An 8,185-nucleotide genomic window follows, 5' to 3' on the forward strand; every position below is an offset into this window, starting at 1 on the left:
GAGCTTGTGGTATCAGATGTCGATTTGTGTTCAAGTGATATAAAGTTGTATTCATTTCTTTAATATCTTTCCCCTAATTCAGCCTGGTAACTGAGAATGGAAAATGAACCAGTAATTAATTCTTTCATTAGTCTCTTCTTCCACCCAGGCAGCGATGTCAAGGATAAGACAAGATGCTTAGATGCTTTAGCATACGAAGCCTACCCTTTTTTCCTTTACCTTTGAAGTGTAGTTTACTGTGACTCATGTGCACTTCATTACCAAAAGAAGTAAAGAATGCTTCAAAGCCTTGTGCCACAAGTGCTCCTAATGTGTTCTGGAGCCAGCAGTCACTGGAAAGTACCAACAAGGAAATCTGCACCTATAGTGCTAAGTGCTTTTTTATTGGTATGGGTTCTGCTGTGCCTGTGGAGGAATAATTTCAGGGCCTGGACAAGAGAGGAGATAGTGCCTTGGTTGGTATTTCAACTTCAGGTGAGTTCCTTGCATGAATTTTTAGAGGGGAAAACCCTCTAGCTGTAGAGCACTGGCTTGATGTTTGATCAGTCTGGGTGTTTTGATACTAGGGGAAAACCCAGGCAGAAGTCAGTTTTAAGGACTAGAGATCACAGCTGAGACAAGCATGATATTTTCCATAGACTGGTAGGATGCTCCCTGTCAGATTAGGGCTGACCTGCTGCGCTGGGATTGTCGGGTCTGGAGTGGAGTAGAGGTCCTGGAGCTCTCTGCTCCCTGGGTTTGGCTGCCCGTGCCCCAGGCCAGAGCTGGCACTGTGCCCCTGGCTCACCTTGGCTCAGACACTGGGGACCACGAGCTGTGTCTGTGGCCTCTGCCCCACGTCCCTGGAGCTGTGCTTGAGCTCAGGTCCTTCCCCGGGCTGTGCTGTGCATCTTTCTGCCCCAGCACTGCCTTGCTGACTTGGCTCTGTGCTCGACCCAACTCACCTCACCCCTGTGGGTTTGTCTGGTGAGCTCTGCCCTGTTGGCTGGACCAGGTCTGGGACCTGCTCTGCTCCTCCTGCTCAGTGACAGTTGTGTCACCCTTGACTGCCCTGTCAGTGTACCCTGCAGAGCAGCTGTCCTTGCTGCTCCTTGGCAGTGAAATCCTCCAACTTCAGCAGCAGTGTGTGTGCCTTTGTGTAACTCATTCTCTGTGTGTTGACTACCGTGAGAGTTGAGATCATTCTATGCCGACGCGGGACAGAAAAATCAACCCTGAGAGCTGAAAACACTCATTTCAGATGGAAACATGACCCAACGATCTGTACATTTTTCATGATTAATAAACACTTTAGCCAAAAGATAAAACCACAAACTTCACAATCTCAAGCCAAAGGCAAACACCTCATACATTAGTTTGAGCCACAAGATGCTGCACTCAATTCCAAAATTTCAGGGCTTAACTTCATGAGCATATTTTTGAGCACATGATCCTCGAGGAGGAATTTCCTCTGGTGACCTCACTGACCACTCAGCCCTGGGCTGTATTCCTCAGTTAACCTTGCCTGGAAGGACTGATGGTTCCGCTCACGGTTTTCATGGCATTTCAGATTTTATCCCGTTTAATTGATTGAGACACAATTTATTCTTCCCAAAAGCATAATGCTGGGTTAAGTTTGTACCCAGTGAACAGAAGGTAAAATTTCTTGGCCTGTCATACACATTAATGTTTTAGCATAGAGGTAGCATTTAATTTGAGAAGGAGCCATTATTATTCCATTAGTGCTTGGGGGAAGTGCATGAAAGATCCCAACTCTAATCCTCTGTCGTCTCAAGCTCCCTTGACCTTACTTGATCCGTGGGCATTAGCTTTGTAATCTCCTGTCGTTCATTTTTTCTTAGCAGAGGGTTCACTGAGGGTGGTTTGGATGTGCCTGCCAAAGAGTTAACAGCACTCACTTATATTTTAAGTATGTTTGTCCTGCTTAAACTGACACACAGAGTGGAGATACCAATTTTAGTAGTATTTTAAACCTTGAAGGGTTTCGTGCTTGGAAGTCAAGGATCATCTGTGTTAATTTTATCTGAGGCCTTAGTCCCTTACTAGCTGTGTTGATTCTGGAGGGATCATCCCTAAGAATTAAGTAGCTTCTGGGTGATATTTTGCCTTTTACAACTCTTATTACCTATTTTATGAATTACAGCAGCATTAACAGTTGCACATCAAGCTGAGCTTGTGTTAAAATCATCATCTCTTACCTAGCAGAAGGGTTTCATTAAACTGGAGCGGGTTTCATGCTATTGTGTCGAAAGAAAATGTACATTCTGCTTGTATTTGGGACACCTATGGGTGTTTACAGGCTTGGAATGTCACTGACTTGTGGCAGAAAGGAATATCTGAGGAAGCTGTAGAGCACTGGCTTGATGTTTGATCAGTCTGGGTGTTTTGATACTAGCTCCTTCCTACTCCAAGCAGGCTGAGTAAAAATATCCTTGTGAGACTGCTGTGACTTGAACACCAAAGCTGTTTAGATCTCTCAGCTGTTTATCATCTCAAACATTCAGTTTCTGCAAAAGGAGTAAAGTTGTTTTTTTCCTTTTTGCTTAAGATCTAACTAAATTTCGGCACAAATTTGATAATCTGGTAAAACTAATAAATTATAGGATATACAGGCCATGCTGCATGGGGCTTGGAGCAACCTGACCTAGGGGAAGGTGTCCCTGCCCATAGCAAAGGTTGGAACTAGATGATTTATAAGGTCCTTTCCAACCCAAACCAGTCTGTGATTTGGACAGGATCTTTCTCAAGGCTGCCCTGTAACATCAAACAGGGGACAAATTCAATGTTTTGAAGACAATTTCCTTTGGATTCACTTCATAACAGATGGTGTTTAATAATATACTCCTTGCTCCAGAGGGAATACAGAGAAACAAGCTGGATTTTCCCTAGGAAATTCTAAGGAAATTTTCAGGAGAACTTACAGTGGCACAGTAGCTGCTGCTGCTTTAGCCAAGTTCTCTTCTGATGACTGTGCTTTTTGGCAATCAGTAATCGTTGATCAAGGCACGTGTTTTGTTGTTTAGGGCTGTCTGTTGTGGTTATTAATTTGATGTCATTATTTCACACCTGGCCATGCTTGGTTTTTCTGTCTGCCACTCTCAGCAGATGGATGCCACACTGGGAAGTCCCTGATAACATGGTTATCACTTTACTTATAATTGGTCATTTTTGTTAACATCCACTCTGCCAGGATCATTTTGCTCCTCTGACGCTTTCTTTGCTTTTGTTTGCTGGTTTGCTGTAACTTCTCTTTGGAAAGCCACATGATGGTAAGGAGCAGAGACATGCCAGACTGTCATTATTCTATCTAGAGAAGAGATGAGGCATATTAGAAGGGAATGTGGGCTGTCCCCAGCTTGAGCCCATCAAACTTATCTCTTTAGAAGGTTTATGTTTTATGAATGAGCAAACTACTGTACTTAAAAGTAGCCCATCATATACCTCAGGAACTTTGAGAAATGACAGTAGAGAAATGTTTGTGCATAATTGTCCTATTTCTTTGAGGGATATGTGGTAGGACTGGGTACAATAACCAGTAGCTTTTATCTCATGTTATGGTATGAAAATGGGAAAAGAGATTTCTCCTGATTGCAGCTAGAGGCTGAGGATATGAAAATGTTTTTCTGAAAAATCTATCTTCCCCAACTTTAAATCAGTAGGTATTTTACATGACGGCATGGAGTGAGGTTTAAAAATAGTGCAGTATGATATTTGCAAAGCCTCTTCAAAGCAAACCCAAACAAACAACAGACCCCTGAGATTTCAAAAAACATTTGTCTATTTAGGTAAAAGTCTTAGAAGTTGCAGGAAGTTAGAAATAACCCACAAAGCAAAACGAAAAATACCAGCTTGGATACTTAATTTGCTGATAGATGTGGAGCAGTATGTAATAGCAATATTAACCTAAAGGCTTGTGGGACTTTTAACACTCTCATAATCTCCTTTGAAAAATAAATGGAAGTGACCTGGAAATGCCAGGAGCAACCTAACTCCTCACCCACTGTTGTTTCATCATGATAATGTAATACCTCTTCCCTCAGTGCGTTCGGGGAACGGATGATGTTTGTCCACAATTGCAGAGACGTGTTCAGTCAGCTACATATTCCCCATTGTCAGATTTCTTAAATCAGAGTCTCTGGCATTGTCAGTGTTATCAATTACTCTGATGCAGAGGAGCCTGCCTTTTTAATGAGTGTAAGGATTTTATCTTCCAGTCTCGTCTTAGAGAATTATCCATTGGATTTTTGAGAGAAAAGACAGTCATTTAATCCTAATGCAATCAGAAGTCTGAGGATACATTGGATTTCACAGATTGACAGCATCTTTTATAATTTGACATGGTGAAGAGAGATGGGTTTAGAGGCGACTCTAACCTCCAGTAGCTGAAATTGCAATCAGGCTGTTTCAGCACCATGGTTTTCAAGGCTTGGTTTAACCAGTGTACCCTTCAAAAGTGGCTGTGACCTGAAGGATTCAGTATTAAAGCCCTTTCCTTCTTCCTGCCACCCTCGGTGTGCCACTGCTGGTGGGGGAATATTGTTTTCCTAGCTGCTGTATGACAGGATTTCTCAGCTGGCAGTGTGTGTGTGAGTCCTCACAGCCAGCTGTGATACCAGGCTGGAGGAGCTGCTTTGTGTGACTTTGTGTCGAAACCCTTTCCTAGAAAATTAACAGTGAACACACAAACGAGTTTTTATGGACAAACCTGGATTGCAGCAGAGCCATAAAGAACTCGTGAGGAACCTAAAGCAGAAAGAAACCATTATCCCATCAAGATACTTGGTGGTCTCTTGTGATTTTCAGAGTGTTCTTCACTTTTGGCAAGTCTTTATCCTGGGCTGTGTGAGAGGCTCATGATTTTGAGAGGGCTTTCTCTTCCTTTTTAACACTAACTTCCTCTGTGTGTCTTCAATTCGCTGGGAAGAATTCGCTAATTCTTTTCCAAGCTTGTGATGCTATTTTTAATGTATTAGAAAATTTTCAAAGTTTTTGGATGAAGAGTGCAACCAAGTCTTCTTAGCACATGAGTGCTAAGGTTTATTCCTGTTGTGGTTTTGTTTTTTTGTGTTGTTGTTTATAGCAACAGTTTATTTTATGCTACAAATGTGGTTTGCATCTTGCCAAAGGGTCAAATTTCTGACTTTGAATTTGAACAAACTCTAAATTTGAAACTCTGGATTTTAAATGTTATGTTTCCTCCTATGTATTTGATGCTGCCTTTCATAAAGCTTCTCAGTGTTCACACCATGCTCAGTGAGGCTCTGTCTGCTCTGCTCGTGGACATTTGGAGATTTGGACCTTGAGAGGAGGCTGGACACACACTGCCTTTGGTTTGCACTGTGCCTTTCTGGAAGGCATTTGAATAACAGATTTTCGTGCTTTTTCTTGGAGAAATGACTTCCTTTCAAAGAGGTGAATTTTGCTCTTAAGCTTGGAAGATTTTGTGTGTGTTATGGCTTGGACCTTGTGGTCTTGGAAGTACATGAACTAATTTTGCTAAAGCGGTTTCCTCGGATGGCTGAGGTGGCCTGTGCTTGTTCCATCTGTCCAGAGGTCCAACAGTTGCAGTGCTGAAAGGAGCCTAACAAAGTGATGAAAGGCTAACACCCAGGGACATGGTGGAGGTGAACTGTGGCATCCTTTGGGATGCTTCTGCTGGAGAAACCAAGCGCTGATGGTGTCGATACAACTCCTGCAGAGGATGTTGGTGGAGAAGTGATTCTGTTGGCTGTGTGGATCTCAAAGCTTGCCTCCAGGCAGACCTAAAGAAAGGTGTTTTAGACACTTTCTCTAAATTTTTCAGAGTTCTCTTTAATTGACTTGTTACAGCTTATTTCCATTTTTACAATGATTAAACTTCCCAGCAAGTTAGCTAATATTTTGCTTGGGGGTTGGGTTTGTTTGTTTGTTTGTTTGTTTGTTTTGTGGTTTTCTTTTTTCTTCTCAAGGGCTGAAGATTGTGAATGATGATGTATCATTTCCTGTGAGCAGAAACTTGTATTACCTTAGTGTCTTACCTTCCCTAGTGCAGCTGGAGCTCAGGGTCAGGCAGTATAATCCATTCTTCTGTTTATCAGTTCTCAGCCACAGGTAGGTGTGAAAAGTAAGCAATTACAGCTAGGTTATGTGCTGAGGTTTCAGCAGTGGGTAATGAAGATTGATTTTGCTCATAGGGAATGAATTCCAGCTGCAGCTTTTGTCAGTAATACTAAGTTAAGAGGAAGCAATTCCAACTGAGGGGAATATCAGAGGAGAAGCAGACTCCAGGATGAGCTGCCCTAAGAAGGATTTTTGATGATACTCGAATTGACTCTAATAGGGAATTAAGCAGCTAAAGTAGGAAAAACCTCTGGACTAGAGTTTATAATTTTAGTTTTAGTTTTCTGTATAAATTGAAAAGAGCTGTGGAGAGGCTTAGATTGATACCGCCAGGGACAAATAAGTGGTGCTTGCAAACACGTGGGCAAAGCAATCTGCTCACAGAACCTGTTTTCATTAGTCTCCATTGTGAAGAAAAATAAGAAGAAAAATATTTCCTGATTAAGTAAGATTTTACCCTTTTGAATTACTTTCTATATGACTTCTACAAATACTGATTTTTGACAGAAGATGTTCCAGTGTTCTGTTAATGTCATGTTTATGTGCAGCAATGGCTGTTTTGAGTTTTATCTCTTCTTGCCCGGGGTCTGTGAGAAAGCAACTTAAATTTCTCTGTTGTCTGAAGCTAGGGAAGAACTGTCAAATGCAAAGTCTCTGTGTGTGCCACGATCCAGCTAGCAGAGCCATTCTTTTAGCAGGATCTCTTTGGAATGGATGGCATGGGGGAGATATTTACGGTGTGCCTGGTGTGAAAGTCAAGTATCTGGCACTTCAATTGAGAAAACTCTAATGGGTGTTGTGTCTCTAAAGAGTTTGAAAAGTCTTTCTGGGACAGTTAAGCCTGTGCCAGATTCCTGCCCTGGGATCTCTGCAGAGGTTGGGCTGCACTGCTGAATCAGTGTTGGGTATCTCCAGGGGTTGTCAGGGCCTGCGATTCCCAACAGATAATTTAAGTAGAACCTCTCTGTGTTTGTAGGACTTAACCCAAATCCACAGAGGATTATCAGTTTTAAGCTGTTTCTGCCAAGATTTGAGTGGAATTGTAACATGTTATTTCTCCCATAATGTAGCAATATTGCTGCACATACACTACTAATAAACTGCTACCAATCATAGCATGCAAATCCATAATAATGTACTGTTACTAATTAATATCCTGATGAGCATGTATAGTTAACGTATCTGTACGATCCATGTGGGAGATGTGGCACTAGATGTTTGACTAGATGTGGCACTTGGTGCCATGGTCTGTTAACCACAGTGGGGTTGGACTTGATGATCTTGGAGGTCTTTTCCAACCTGATGGATTCTGTATTTTGATGGAAGGAGGTTTTGAGACACCTGAACTATTGAGATGTGTGTTTCAAAAATATCCTTCCATCCACTGTCTTGAAGCACAAATAATTTTCATAGACAAGGGAGAAAATTAATTTTATGTGCCTTATTAAACAATGAGTTACAAGTCTGGTTTAAGGCCCAGACTTGTATAGGCAAGAAGCTGTGTCAGCTACAAAATACAAGAGGCTGCACTTTGTAATGTGTGTGTCAGGATAATTACAGGAACTGAAAAACTTGGGAATGTTTGCTGCACTCATTAGAATGTGGAGTTAGGCTGAAAAAAATCCTGTTTGTGAACATGTACTCTGAAATCCTTAATGCATTGTCCTGCTAGACACACATATTACACATTATTGTCTCTGTCAGTCTCTTCATCACATTCGTTGTCCTCTGGCAAGTCCTTGTCCCATCATGCTTGGTTGGACACCCTGATGTTGTTTCTACAAGTTGTCAGGTCACATTTGTAGGTCTCTGTGCAGGGAAGTACAGTCCTGTTCGGTGTTTCTGCTATGGTTTTTGCTCTGATATATGGTATGCAGTCAAGGGAAAACTTAGTCCTTTCCCTCCAGACTGCTTTTATCTGAAAGTGAAATCATGATCATTTATTTAGTATTTTTTCTTATGAATCCCCAGGATTGTCTGGGGTTGGTGGAAGAAGGTGATATAGCAATAAGATCTGTGAGGTTGTATGCTGGTCAAGAGAGGCACCCAAGGCCTGTCCCTTCGGTCACCTGCTCTGCAGTTCCTG

Source organism: Acanthisitta chloris, unplaced genomic scaffold, assembly GCF_000695815.1.
Source record: "Acanthisitta chloris isolate BGI_N310 unplaced genomic scaffold, ASM69581v1 scaffold5843, whole genome shotgun sequence".
Classification (NCBI taxonomy): domain Eukaryota; kingdom Metazoa; phylum Chordata; class Aves; order Passeriformes; family Acanthisittidae; genus Acanthisitta; species Acanthisitta chloris.